This window comes from Salminus brasiliensis, chromosome 6 (genome assembly GCF_030463535.1).
Source record: "Salminus brasiliensis chromosome 6, fSalBra1.hap2, whole genome shotgun sequence".
NCBI classification, from domain to species: Eukaryota; Metazoa; Chordata; class Actinopteri; order Characiformes; family Bryconidae; genus Salminus; species Salminus brasiliensis.
The window spans coordinates 33,150,654-33,166,141 of record NC_132883.1 but is presented as its reverse complement, the minus strand read 5'-3'; the positions used below and the strand labels follow the sequence as shown (position 1 = coordinate 33,166,141).

Below are 15,488 nucleotides of genomic sequence, written 5' to 3'. Positions count from 1 at the left end.
AAGCCAAATCACATTAAAAAACAAACAAACAAAAACACAAGCTAAACTGACTGAAGTGACTCTATTGTACACAATACGATTTTATGCTTTATGTTTGGAGATACTTATCCAAGCATAAAAACTAATTTAAAAATTCAACATTTTCTCCTATTCATGATTTTATATTTAGAGAAAAGTGTACAGGCCTTTCTATTAGCAATCTAAAGAAGTGCATGACTTCTGCCCTGGACAGAGTGCTTGAATGTACTTATTTCTGGAAAACAGTATTGCATAATAAGGTAAGAACAAATAAGTGTCTGACTGTCCAGTGCTCAAGGAGGTTTAAGGACATGAACAGAAAGACTGGAATAAGCTTCTCTCTCTCTCTCTCTCTCTCTCTCTCTCTCTCTCTCTCTCTCATGCAGTCCATGGAAGTTATGACAGACAGGCTTATGTAACTGCCCTTCTTGCTCCTTCATGTGGTATAGTGAGCAAGAGAAATGTTGCAGTGATTCCAAATGGAAGCAACAAACTAATTTAATGCATTATAGCGCTTCAACAAGACAAAGCGGTTGTAATAATTCCCCTTGCCTTATTATTGGTTATGGCACTGATACACATAATATTAAAACATAGCAGATTCTGGAATGTTGCTGGCCCAGACGGGAATAGCTTCGTAATGTGTGTGCTTAAATACTGCACAGTAATGCTTTTGACTATAATTGCAGTTAATATCCTCATTAGGGGTTTTATAAGTGTATAATGATGGAAAATACTGCTGGTTTGTTCATTGGCTAGTGCACAGATCTATATAACTGTGGTCCACCTATTTCTGCATTTAAATCAACAGGAGGACTGTTGTTTAAGATAGAAGCATGTCATCTGCGTAAAATGCAAGTTAATGAGAAGCCTTGCTACGTCTGGAGGCTTAAAGAGATGTTCTCAGCTTTCATCAGGTTTTAAAGGTTGCATTTCAAGTTGTCAAAGATAAAACGTGACATTTAGGAGTAGATCATCACTCAGACGGTAATAAATGACTGCATGAGTACTGCTTCATTCACAGCATCATTCAGGGGAGTGTGGTTTCCTCCCTAACACATTAGCAAGGCTGTTAGCTCACATGCTTTGACATTACACAAGTCTAAATCAGACGACCACTACAATGAATTACGGTCATGGGACGTACCACAACCACAGTAACTTACAGCTTTGGGACAGCTTTGTGTGAAGTAAAATACAAATATGTTTATAGTTACCTTATCAGTACCTGGGTGGATGACCATTTTAACCCTTTAGATTGCACAGGCTACCTAAGGTTACCCAAGGGCTCCTGAGTAGTGCAAGTGCTGGCCTTATAGTAGTGATCCCCAGCAATGCCACAGCCATCTGTGTAAATGGCCTTACTCTATGTGGGTGAGTAGGTCAACCCTCCCTTTTCATCGCTCTCACGGTCACCTAGAAAGATGCTAGTAGGTGAAGTAGGTAAAATAGTAAAACTGGCAGTTTGAATTCTCCTTCAAGCACAATATACTGCCCCATGATATTATGTTTGCAGCAGTTTGATGAGGAGATTTCTCTTTTGTTTTTGGCTCACGCTACCTTACAGAAAAAACAAGCATATAGAAACAATGTTGCTGAATGCAGAAATGCTAGGAAAAAAATTGTTCTCACCCCATTCAAATCTTTGTCACATAGAAGGCGTTATTACTCATTACATCATTGGGAGTGCTTGCTTTGCTCTTTAGGCTCCAGAGTGGAGATGAACATGGTAAAATGTGGGTTTTAAGTAACAGGCAAATATTTTCCCAAGCTTAAGCAAATAGGATAAGAGAGATCAAAGTAATTTAACAGTTTAAACAGTATAAACAAGTGCGTAGTGTAGTCTGCTAATCCTTCTATCTTTGCTCTCTTTTCTTTTTTTAAGCAGAGGCTGACTTTATATTACAGTGCACAACCCCATCAGACATGATCCAATCACAATTATATTAAACTGTATAATTACAAACTGTTAAATTACTTTGATCTCTCTTATCCTATTTGCTTAAGCTTGGGAAAATATTTGCCTGTTACTTACTTACTACTCACTTAATGAGATCGATTTACCCTATATATGCATAAAAGGCTTAGACCTCACAAGATAAGCCATCATTGGAGTTGTAACTAAAGAAACTTCACAATGCAAGATGTGTGTGTTACAGCACATTTTTGCCTTGCAATTCAAGGCAAGTTGCCACCCTAGGCGATTAGTTTCAAGTTGCTTATGTCAGGAACCATACTAGAAGCTGGTATAGAATGTTTCAAGCACACAGACAAAAAGAACAAGAAGAACTGATTACAGATGAAGAGCTAGGAAACTGCCAACACAGACTGTCTCTGTATACTGTGTACTAGCTTTACTGTGAACTTTAACTTTGGTACCTGTCTGTATAAAAAATGCAGACCGAAATCACAGATGTGATGTATTAGTCTATTAATCATAGATCTGCACTAATAAATCTGAAGGGCAATTTAGTGGCACCATGTCACTCATTCCTAAATCTCTAATCCTAGTACTTTGATACACTGTGTCACTTATCCTGCCAAAAATGAAAAGCTTTCTGAAACTAGCTTCCCTGAAGAAATTCCACTGCCTATTCCCAAGGACGGATCAATGATGACAACTGATTCACAACTCTCATAAAAAAGTAGCAGGCCAGGGTCATAAAGGGAGTAGTTTACACCATGTGGACCCAGAGAATCAGAGCAAAAAGAGTAAAAAAACAGCAACTTTTGAACACAGCCCAGAGGTGCAGTACCTACAGCATTAAGTTTAACATGGAAATAAAACCAAGAAGCAGAGGTGACAAGGTCAAAATGGCTTCCTTTTCCAATCCTTTCTACAGATCTGCTTTCCTCATTCCCAAAAGCAGCCTTTCAACTTACTTTGATTAACTACTGTTTGTGTAGCAAATATAATCATAACTGATTTGTCAGCTTGCAATTTAGAAAGTACTGATGGGAAACGTATGGAACAAAGTGAAAACACAGCAAGCAAAATCAAGGCTATGGGAGATATTTTACTTTAAAAAGGAAAACAAATAAGGACTGTTTTAGCCATTAACGCTTCTGCAATAGCAGAATGAACAGTTTTCTCTTTTCTGAAAGCATATCAGCCATGAATAAATGAAAATAACAAAAAAAGCAAATTTTTTTAAAGTTCATTTCCAACAATTTTTTTTATGGCTCATTTTATAGAAGGTAAAAGGTGCCGGAACCTTTACTGATGCAGTCAAACTAATACAAGCCAATCCATGGGATATTGGAGCATGAAAAATTCAAAAAAGAAATACATAAAAAATCCACATAATTTAAATATTTTAATACTGATTTTTTTTTTGTTTACTGAAGTTTTCCCTAGAAACTATTAGGGAAGCTTTTATTTTAGAGTGCAGCTTTGATCAAACAAAGGTCAAATCAGATTAAAAGAAGCATATGAACTAAGCAGAAAGTCAAGATCTGAAAAGACCTAAGGCTTTCACAGTGTGGATTGATGTTGAGTGCTTCTGTAGTCTCCCTCCAACCACATGGGCTACGCTGGGCCAGCACAAACAAGGAGTCTCTTTCAAGTGCAATGAGCACATACTGTGCACCTCCTCCTCAGGGAGGTGGTCTTGTTCCTATCGCCTCCTTTTCCTTCATGCCTTCAATGTCACTGTCTTAACTTAAATAATGGGTAGCTACACACATACTACTACACAACAACAATGTCCTACCAAAACACACTCAAGCTCTTCTGGTCAGGGATCATCACAGCCTTGACAACAGTATGCAATGAGAATAGATGCATTAATCAGACAAAACTACTCAAACAGCAGCACTGTACACAGTGCATGTTAATGTTAAAGCAGCAAAAAAAGCAAGGCCAAGCACTGTGGCAAATAACTGAGCGATTCACTTAGGTTGTAAGGGTGTGTTTGTAGCAGAATGTCTTGGCCCTGTCCCTTTCCCATGCACCGCTCCTGCAGACAGGATATGACTTCATACTGGACTGATCTTTGACCTGGCTTTAAACTCTGTTAAAAGCTACAGCTTTCACTGATATTTTCAAGCTGCAGCTCTCAATAACAAAAGGACAGATGAGAATAAATTCAACAGTCACAACATGTTGGATCAACTTACAGCCCACTGTATACTTTAGTCCAGTCAAATCTAGCAGACTGTCAGATGGCATTTGGAAAAAAAAACATTTCAGACAAAGAGAAATGTAACTTGTGAGGTCCGATGGTGCATTGAAATGTGTGTTGTCTTACAGGAGTGCATGTGTGTCCTGCTGTGACTTTGATTTGCTCATTCTATAGGGCAGTAGAAAAAAAAATATTTCAGGAAAAAACAAATAAGTCATCTTCTCCACAGGAGAATGACATACACCATGCTGGTGCTCGGTGCACACATGGTGCTCACATTTCACACGTGTCAGTTCTTCTTCTCCTGAGAGGTGTTCTTACTGGTAGAAGCTTTGTTTTGCAGAACAGACAGACAGCTTTAAAACCTCCTGTCATGATCTGAAAGCAGACATCTGCTGTTCAAGCAACACTTTACATAAGTGAAGCTTTTATGAAAGCTGGTAGCATTTGAAATCAGCTTTTAAAAATGTTAATGCAGGTTGTGTGTTATTAAGGGCTTATGCAATGTACGTAGTGTAACCTATTCTTCCTTACATGATCTTCAAATAACATAGTAGTAAGAGGTCTATGGTAAGTAGGCTGATTGATGATCAACTAGGAATGGTATAGATGGGTTAAGACTGAACCAGAACAGAGTAGAATTCAGTTTTACTGCCATGATTACTTCCAACAGCAAATTCATTAGAGTAATTCCCTCATCTTGACTAAGCAACTGTCTGTCATGGAAACAGTGCGTGTAGATAAAATCATGTACAGCGTGAGATTAGAGTGCTCTTAGCGTCATGTGCGGGAGTCTCATATGGACATAGGCTGTGTAAAAAAAGAAAATCTTTGCTGGTTGAAATACGAACAGGAATTCTCGTAACGCTCAATATGGTGTTTGTTTAGTCCCGCCTTTTACCAAAAGTAGCAGCAATACAAAATAATTTCAAACTTAAACCTAAAGCTGTCTCACATTTGTCTTCCTTTTGTATTTTTTGCTTAACCTGAACAATCATGGTAAACAGATTATGGGAAAACTTTTATATTTCTTTTGCTCCTGCTTTGCACATCCTTAGTTCTTTTATCCTTGGTTATTCTTCTTCATCAACTTCATTTTTAGTTAGCAAATACAGGTGTGATGTAGTACCATGTTTGAATGCTTGCTTACAGTTGATCTCTTATAAATACGCTTGGTATTCCTGCATATACATATACAAACCTTGAGAGTTGCTTTTCCCAAAAGTCTTCAGCACTTTGTTTAGGGAAGGAAAACTGTTGGTCTGATAGTCTTCCAGTACCATAAACAAACTTGAGTGGCATGTTATGCATGATGTTCAGGGTAATATCGCCCCAGCGGTGCTTCTCACACTGATCCCAGCAGCATCCTCCAGCCCTGCACATTAAAGTTAGCAGACCTGAACCCAAACACAGTCTAACAGAGCAAACCCTGTTCTTTGCAGCTATGCAGCAGGAGACAAAGAATAATGCTGCTCAAAGTAAATGTCAGTCCCTGTTATGATTTACTCATGGCTTTGAGACTGCTCCTTTACATGTTGCTTTCGGTGAGACTTTAAAATTCAGGAGTGCAAAAGGGGAGTAAAAGAACATATGAAATGAACAAAACAGTCTGCAGTAAGCAGAACAGCACTGCATGCATTCTAATTTTGTATTAATTGATATCCTATACCATGTACAGGGTTCAAAGTAAAGGAGAACTAGTCTCATATGCCCATCACTCAGTGGTGAATGACATAACAGAAAAATGAAATGGACAAGGGGGCTTAGGCAGAGTGGAAAACGAGTATGAATGGTTCCAACCTCAAAATTTGACAGCGATCAAGGGAATGTATTTAATGGTAAAAGGAAAATCTAATTTCTTGAGAATGTCACGCACAGCTGACATGCTCATTTTTCCTCTTAAACACTGAAGCAGAATCGATTCAGTTGTCACTGGCAGTTGAAAGGCAGTCATTTTTTTGGGAAAAGGAAAGTATGTGAAGTACTCTGGCAGTGCATCCTGTCCAATATTTGCTGGCAGATCAAATCTGGCAGAAAGAATAAATCAAAGGTCTAGTTGCAAAATTGTTAATCTAAAGCTCTTTGTATTAAGTACTAGAACTGTATTAAGTACTAGAACTAACCCTAACTCAGCCAAATAAAGTACTCAGAGCTGATGTCTAGAAAGAGCAATCAAACTCTCTTTTAATTTTCTCTAAAACTGCGTTGACTGTTCCTATGTAGTAAACTTTTGTAGTTCAGCTAAAAGAAAAAACAAATGCTTATGGAAACTTTTGACCAAGCACTTAGCTCTCAAAAATACCTGTTTCCATTGGAGACTGTCTGCTTGAGAGTTAAATAATAAAAAAAAAAATTAACAAAGGACAGGGAATAGCTAATTTACATGTAATTAGATACTTTACACTGGTTGGTTTCAGGATCAAAGGTTTTCAAAAAAAAAATTTTTTTTTAATTATTTTGTGAAGTGGAATCTGCAGTGTAGTAAAACAACAACTGTAAAAGGCAACGGACATGTGGCTGGAAAAAGTACCACAAGGCACAGCAGGAAAACAGAACTTGACTAGATGTAAAACAAACCTCCAAAACATACATTCTTAAATCCAACCCTATTGGTGACTAACTGTTAAATCATAAAGGAACTGAATAAGCATGGATTTGTGTTACTCTGCCAAACTTAATAAAGCCAGGTTCTTCATTTATAACTTAAACTCTAAAGATATACAGAGAAATAACAGAACAACGTAAATCCCTGCTTCTTATACAACCCATACCAATGATTGGAAAACTGCATTGGTGCCAAGTTTTCTACATTTTCCTAATGAAGGAAAAGGAGCTATAAAGTATCTTTAAAAATACCAGATGACAGAGCTCATTCTTTCAGTGGATGTCATCGTGAATTCGTTAAATCTGTGACCAATGCAATTTTGGAAACCACAGTTCTCTTTGGAGAAAAACAACAATCAAACATTTTGCACAACTCATTCAAAAACACTGATTAATCCTCAATTCTCTGAAGCTTTTCCGAATCTTCTTAAACCTAAAAAAGTATGAAGATGAAGAATCCACAGCTGCTTCCTTTTTATACAAATATGAACACACGTGTACACGAACCCCTTCACACCCTGACTTCCCATGCCACATGCAGAAACAATCCCACCCCTTTATATTGCCCAGAACTGCAGGCCTGCAGGTGCGCAGTCAATAGACATTTCCCATTATTCAACAGGAGCAATCACACGCTCCAAACCATCCCCATGAGAGCATGGAAAATGATTTCAGCTGCAGTGGTAGGGAACAGACGAACGTGCATCAACGTGTTGAGGAAAAAGAGAGACTGTTTCTATAGTTATTCACAGGTGAGCCCAACAGATCAATCTTATATATCTCTTAGTCCTTATCGTCTTAGTCCACCCACAAAGACACTTATATGCAATACGGTTATTTTTTGTTAAGCAGCAGCTTGATACTGGAGCTGTGAGCATTTTGAGCATTATTTCTTTTTTCATACATTGCAAGCCATACGCAATATGAAATAAATAGATGAACTATGTGCATGGGCTTTATTTTCTTCATATTGTACAGCCTGCTGGTGCCTCAGGTGTAAAGTGGGGGTGATAACTAGGAAAGCAGAGCTGCTGTTATGCCCTTTTATATTGATTAATCAATTATTATGAAACAAGGGAAGGTTTGTGTGGGGAAAGTGGATTCATTTTTTCCCATTTTCCTCTAAATGTGGAAAGCTAGCACATGCTTCCACAAAGTCACTTTTTTGTATATTTTTTTTCAAACTGCCACTAACTCTCAACATGCTTGGAGAAAAAGAAATGTCAATGTCCTTTTCAGGAGCCCTAAAGTTTGAAAAAAGAAACAAAAGATTGGAATTATTAGAATTGATTAGGGATTAATTAATTAGAAGTCTTTATTTACAAAGCATAATTGTCATTTAAAATCATTTCTTATATATATATATCATATTATAATGAAAACACCCTCTTTGTTTCAGAGTGTGATCTTTAGTCTCTGCTTGGTGTCCTATTCAGGGGCCTTTGGCTAGTGTCATAAAATGCAGGGGAGGGAGGAGGGTAATGGCAGGGAGAAATCCAGCTGCCTGCTGGATGCAAGTTTCCTTAAGCATCAGAAATTAAACACTATTAGCCTGCTGGTCAGTAATGAATAGATGAAACAACTTATTAAAACTATGTGTATAATAAATTAAGTTTGTCATGAGTAACTGATTATTCATACACAATTAAAAAAAAAAAATAAAACATTACAAGCCATTTGTAGTCTCTCTGATTTTAACTAGCACTATCTATAACTGCTAACCTAATGCTATATAAAACACGTTTTAATCCAGGCTCCTCTGGCTGTGTGGGGAAAGTGAGGGAAGTAAGGCTGTGAAGTTGCCAACCATTTCAAGCTGAAGTGGGTGACTAATATGACAGCTTAAAGAGGAAGGGTCACCAGGGGTCAACAAAGACACATCAATCATCTCTACAGAGACAGGGAGACACAGTAACCCTGTTCTGATTAATGTTTATCCAACAGAACCTGTGCTTGGCCCCACTAAAACATTCAAACAGGACTGGACTCTTCTACTGATGAACCACACATGCACAGAATATGTATTTGACATTAAAAAGCAAAGATCCGTTTTACTGGTACTGATGTTGTAGATTTTTTTCTTTCTTTCTTCATTAGTGCATTTGTCAGTGAGGAATTGCAAGTACTACTTACCAAGAACAAGGGTCTTAGAGTGTCATTAACACCACTCAAGCAACATTCATACAAGCGGCTCATACAAGCCCACACTTAGGAACATTTGGCCTCCCAGCTGGAATGATGTCACTGCTCAATCTTTGTTTTGCTTGACTATAATCAGACTCTTCTATCTGCCAGCCTTTAAAATACCACTAAAAGTCATGAAAGCTCCAAACCAATGATCTGTGTTAAAAACAAACAAACAAAAAACAAAACAAAAAAACAAACGAACAAGCAAAAATCCCAACTGCCGCATAACTATCTGTCTAACTATAACTTAAAGCTCAGAGCCAACAGACAGGGAGACAAGAATGCAAACTGTGCTGTAAATGGAAGAAGATTACTAGATTTGAAGAAAACCTAAAACAGGGGCCTCCCTCATGTTGCCATGACACACAACACTGCACACAACAGCATGACAACATGCAAAGCATTAAGTTTATCTAAAGTACTTTTCAAAGGGGATTATTTTAAAATAAGCAGGTGTGCTTGCTTTAAAGGTGACCTGCACTCAAGCTGGCACAGTCTCACACCCATCACATGTGCAAAGATTTTTCCTATAAAAGCATGATCATGTTCACAAATTTACTTAAAATCATGATGGAAAATGCTCTCTGCTTAAAAGTTTTAAATGATAATTAGTGACCCGGTGTTGATCTGTCTGGAAAATCGCATCCAAAAACTACCTAAACACAGATCCGCACACTGTGCAAACACAGAATCCCAGAGAGCAATCTAACCCTAAATGACGTGACCCTGCATTTTACATTGCAAGTGATTTGCAAGTCCATGACCTTGTATGCTCACTCTTTCCATAGATGGAAAACCTGAGGCAAGTGCCTGTAGCCTTTTGCATGATCAGACAATCACAAAATATCAGCACTAAGGGAAAAGAATACTCTCGTCATCTGAGGTCAGCACATGTGCTTATGGAATTATGTACTGCCACATATTTCACATTTCTGATGTCATTTATTAATGTAGACCTATGAAATTCCATTTTGTAGAATACCTATGTCAGTCTGAAACTTACCCCTCCAAAGTTAGCAGTTACTTTAAGTGTAAGTTATTCAGGGAAACTGAACAACAATCCCCTTAATTTTGTAAGAAAGAAATTAAATTAATGTGTTTAAGTTGGTAAAGAAAATTATGAAATAAAAAATGGAAGATAACAACTGTCTTCTTGAGAAAAGAGGACGGTTCTGAGTTAAAAATATAAAATATTACATACTAAAATATGTATGGAATATGAAAATGAACAGTATAATTTTTTTATATTCTTTTTATAATTCTTAATCATGCCAAGTCTTTCTACAGAAGTGCAATTTTGCAAGTATTCATTTTGACTCCCACAACCCCGCTTGTTTAAATTTCCACTCCTCGAACACGATTCATGGAAAAGCCTGTGTCATTTTGAAATGTCAGGGGGAAAAAAAAAAATCCATTCAAGCATTTGTTTTCCAAAAATGCCACCAGACATTTTTTTAAATATCTAAATTAAAACTGTAACTTAAGTATTCTTAAGGAAGTACATTTGCTGTAGAATAAAAAACTTGATAAAATCTGAAGCATGCAATTTGAACAAAACTTTTCAAATTCATCACCCATCACATTTTTGTCATTTTCATATGAGTGCTTGGATGTTTTCCCTCCTTTCACTGGGCCAGCTCCTTAGACACAGGCATTTAGTCTGTAATCAATTCCAGTCTTTCTAAATACACTGTTATCATTTCTCCTTCCTCAGAGTGGTCCGTATCTACCCTATGATAACCAGATTGTAGTGTGCACTGTTTTTTCCAGTCTAAAAAGCTTAAAGGTAGATATCAGTGTCTGCACTGCCTTGCTCTGCTAAACAGAAAACTAGTTCAAGTCTCCAAAGAAACTTGAATTAGTCTTTTTATTCAAAAAGCATTCAAGTAACACAGTATATAACACACAATAGTAAAGATGGAATAAAATCAAAGAATAAAAAGAAGTGTGGGTGACCTAAACAAGAAAGTGAATTCATTTATAGCATGTTTTAAGATGATTGTGCACTGTTTTCTCAGCTAAGACAGCAATCTGAAGTGTAGCAGCTCACTGAATGTCAGCCAACTGCAGTCAATTAACACTTGTTTTTATTAGTTGTTTGATTTTGCTACCTCTACCTCTTTGTGGCATTATTGTTTTGCTGGTGCTCCAACTAGTACTGCTTTGTTTGCAAACAAAATATCATGACATATTGTATATTGTAAAAGTGGTGTCAAGTATTGTGATATATTGACATACTGATTGCCCTCATGACTCAGTTTGACTCAGCAGAAACACTGGAACAAACACTCTCTGACTAAGGCACAGCCACAGAGGCCACATCTCCTAGAGTGATGATTTAAGTCCTCAGTTATTCCCTCATTTTTTGTCTGCTTCTGGATTACAGCCTTTCATTGAAATAGTGGTGTGTGGGTTAGCAGCTAAAACAAAGTGGCCAGCCACGTCATCAGCTCCTTACCTACAAGACAGAACTATACTGTATATAAGTGTCTCTCTAGTAGGATTAGATTATCACAAGTATTAACACCATCATTGCAAGAGATCTCAAACTTTTGCTCAAAATCCATCCTACTGCTTTTGGGCAAGTTTAACACATTAAGACATTTAACTAAGACATTAATATTGTTATTAATTAAAATTATAGCTTTTAACGGTTGGTCAATATACTACTACAAATAAATAAACATACTTTCCAACACTGGGAGGGTGAAGACAGACACATGCCTCCCGACACATGCACAGCCAGCCATCATTTCTTTTGTATAATAGTGCCGATGCAACTTCACTTAAAAAAATGTAGCATCACCTACGTAAAATTACACCAGTGTCTTACAAACATATACCATAAAGATTTACAAAAGATTTTCCACCAACACAAAGAATATCAGGCAAAGAACCAATGAAGAACCAATGAAGCATTAAAAGGTTCTTTGATTTGTCATGGTACATGGTAGGTCCAAGTTTTAAAGATGAAATATAGGGACTTTTATTCATGCAGTTTCCATGAACATTTTCACATTCAGAGCCACAAAACCACTAATAATCAATCTAAGTGTCCTGCTATGCACCAGAGCCCTTACTAACACTTTTGACAGAAGCATATGTGAAACATTTCCCAAGCAAGAACCCAGTTTTCCTCATGATTCAACCCATGTGAACCAATTCAGATTTGAGAAAGCTCTGACTGGTTGCCTTTCAATATAGTGGCAGAACTAACTTTAACTTTTTTCCCCCTCTTATTATTCACTAGCACCCCTGCACCTGTTTTGGATTAGCAATGGAAAGAGAAGCAAGCCGCGCTGTAACACACTGGTTTTGGATGTGGGCCAGGGACACAGTCGACAGTAAAGCATTCAGTGTAATTCACCCAGTCTGAGATGCAGATTAGACAGCTTCATTCACAAACCACATGGCTGTCTGGTGCAGTAAAAGAGACAAAGGGGGAAAAAGAAAGGAACACAGGCTTTTCCAGCTACCACTTACACATGGAGAACTTATGTCATTTAATGAAACTGGCTTTGAAACTGGTTACTTTCAAGAGGTTGCCTTATAACATACTTCCTCTAGTCTGGCAAAGGTGTGGCCTTGTCACATGATATGCAGCATTTTCACTTCCATCACTTGGTTAGTCATTTCAATTTGTTCTGTTTCTATATATATTTATTCAGGTTCCATGCCATAATTTGGGTTTGCAGTAATCGCAAAGATCGTATTAGATCAGTGTTGCATGATGTATTGAAAGGTAAGCACTTTTCCAATACCACTAAAATGCTAAATAATTCAAAACTTGATCTTTGCTCATCACCATTTCACCAACTATAAAAAAAAAACAGCTTAAGAGAAACTACAATTATACCCTTTTGCCTTGTCTTCTATGTAGCTACCATGTACTAGAGCAAAATTGGGGCATTAAAAATGTAGTAAAATGTAAAAATGTTGTTTTGGTGTTGCAGAAGTTAATACTACTGGAAAACCACTTAAAATGCACTGTAATATCCGCAAACAGTGTTGACTGTAGTTGTTTTGTGAAAATCTGAGAATATATATGATCTTGGAGAAAGTCTTGCTCCTGTTCAGATGCTTCAATCAAGTCCTCCAGTGCCTATTTCAGGATATACTTGCTTTCCGGCTTAAGACTAAAGCAACAGGAAAGGGAAGTCTGTTTCTAGTCAAAACTGTGACTGATTAGATTCAATAGATTAGATGCCTAAAAATATAGAATTCTGTCTAAACAAAACAAAACAAAACTTCAGAGATTCAAGTGATGGTACACACAACGGTCAATCACAATCGAGCAGTCAAGCAACGCTATTGATGAAGCTTAAGAACAGCTGAGCTTTGACCTACAGTGAAACAACTGTTTCCATTAAGCATCTGCTTGGGGAACACCTAGGGAGGCAACATCTTTTTCATGAGTGTGCCTGCTTCGGGTGAATTGTACGATATCCAGCAGCTTGTAAATACCCCCAAGCCCACTTCCTGTTCTGGGGAATTAAGGATTTTAAAAGCACCAGCATGGCTATGTTGTTGAATTTATGAGCTCTGCTACTTCCAGTGCCTAAACTCCTTAACTGCCTTAACTCTAAACACTTTTGGAGTTCTGAAGACAGTTTGAGCAGAATATTCTAAAATTCACAGAGGTCAACATAAACAGAATATACCACGCCTTCATACATTCTTTGTGCGCACTGGCATGTTCCAACCATTCTGTGAATTTGGGAAATCAGAGAAACAGGAGAGAGTTTAGAAATTAAGTGTTCAGAGCATCTGGTAAATTGCTAAACACAAGTGCGTCACTGAAGCTAGAAAATGACAGATTTTTTTTTCAGTAATAAACTATAGTCAATAAACTATTTGAGGTCCAACAAGAAGAGAACACAAAAACAGCAACATCAGAAACCAGGTGGTCAAATTCAACCAGGTGGTCAATCAACCAGCATAATAACAAAAAACACAGAACCTAGATCTGTTTTAAGAGCAGGAGGCCACAATCATGTTAACGGAGCAGTCCAGCAGAAAATAATTTACTCTACCCTACATGGTTTCCGCATGCATGAATGTCACCCAGGCACATTGACTTCATAGATTACATTTGCGATTACAGTATTATCATGTTAATTTCAAATTAAAGATACAGGTTTATTACAGCAGCCTTATGTGCGAATCAGTATTCCCTGCTCCTGGGTTCTCCCTACAGTCAGGAAGTGCAATAATGCTTTGCACCACTCCTAAAAGATACATTAATTTCTGGTCAATCTGTGAACTGAGGCAGTAGAGTAATATTACAGGACTTTATATGAATATGACTTGAGTTTTGCAGCGTTATGTAGTTCTTGTGAACACTGCACTTACAGCTCCACCACAGTAACATAGTGCAGTTAGCAGCGTGCAGAGCCTGGAGTAGCAATGACAGAGGTGCTATTCTCCCTGATACAGGTCAGTTAAATTCTGGAATTAAACACCTGGTGTCTAATATTGCTATCCTCTGTGTTCTGCTACATTGTGAGATTTTCTTTTAATGTTTAGATCATTCTGTGCCCTAAACAACACTGATTAGTATGTGACCTAAATTGCCTGGATGTAGTTTCAGCATAGTGACAGTAGTGTTTAGGCATGTATTCGAATTTGGAAAAGATCTTGGGTGATTAATGTACTCAGTGTTTCTTAGCAACACTGGTCTTGATTTGCAAAGCAAATTCATTACATGGACAAATGTAGTCACATCTCAATCATTGAATTCAATTGTTTCATTCAGTCCCATTGCCACAGGTGTCTAAAAGAATGGGTCAGTCTTAAGAGCTCTCAAATTCCAGCATGGTACTGTAACAGGATGAGGTCATTGCAACAAGCCAGTTCATGAAATGTCTTCCCTTCCAGATATTCCACCATTAATTGTGGTATTACTGAAAAGTGGAAGTGTTTAGGAAGCGGCAGACCATGTTAAGTTATAGAGCCTGCTGGTGGAGATGCAATTAATGCCTATGGATTTAGAATGGATTTATGTATAAAAAAAACTGTCCTAGTCAATCTGAGTAGATCTGGGGTAACAACTGTTGGTTACACACATCTAAGAGGCTACTGTTAAAACACAAGCAATTGTAAAATGCTACTGACAAGTATGTATGGAACACATGACGACATGCAATTTATTTCACATTCTGGAAGATATGCATGACTGTCAATTAGGCTGCCTTACCTCGAGTACTCAGTACCTAAAAGTTGACTTCTGTGACATCACTTTGTTCTAGATGACAGCCAAAAGTACAAAAATAGCCCCACAGAGAGAGAGAGAGAGAGAGAGAGAGAGAGAGAAAAAGGCACGCACACACACACACACACACACACACACACACTGAAGGGGAGAGTGTCTGTCTGGAGGGGGGGGGGGGGAGAGGGGGGTTGTACCTCATGCTTGTAGATGTCTTTGTGCCAAGGGGTGGAGAAAGGAATAGAGGGGGTGGGTCTATCCCACATTTACTGCTTGTTGAGACAATGTGCCAGAACACTTTTTATCATTTTAGAGAGAGAGAGAGAGAGTGAGAGAGAGTGAGTATG

At 37.8% G+C, this 15,488-nt stretch overlaps 1 protein-coding gene across 5 annotated transcripts in view; it reads right to left on the bottom strand.

Annotated features, from left to right (window-relative positions):
• Nucleotides 1–15,488, bottom strand: part of ralgps1 (Ral GEF with PH domain and SH3 binding motif 1) — an 87,152-nt gene that overhangs the window by 21,077 nt on the left and 50,587 nt on the right. The window lies entirely within an intron of this gene.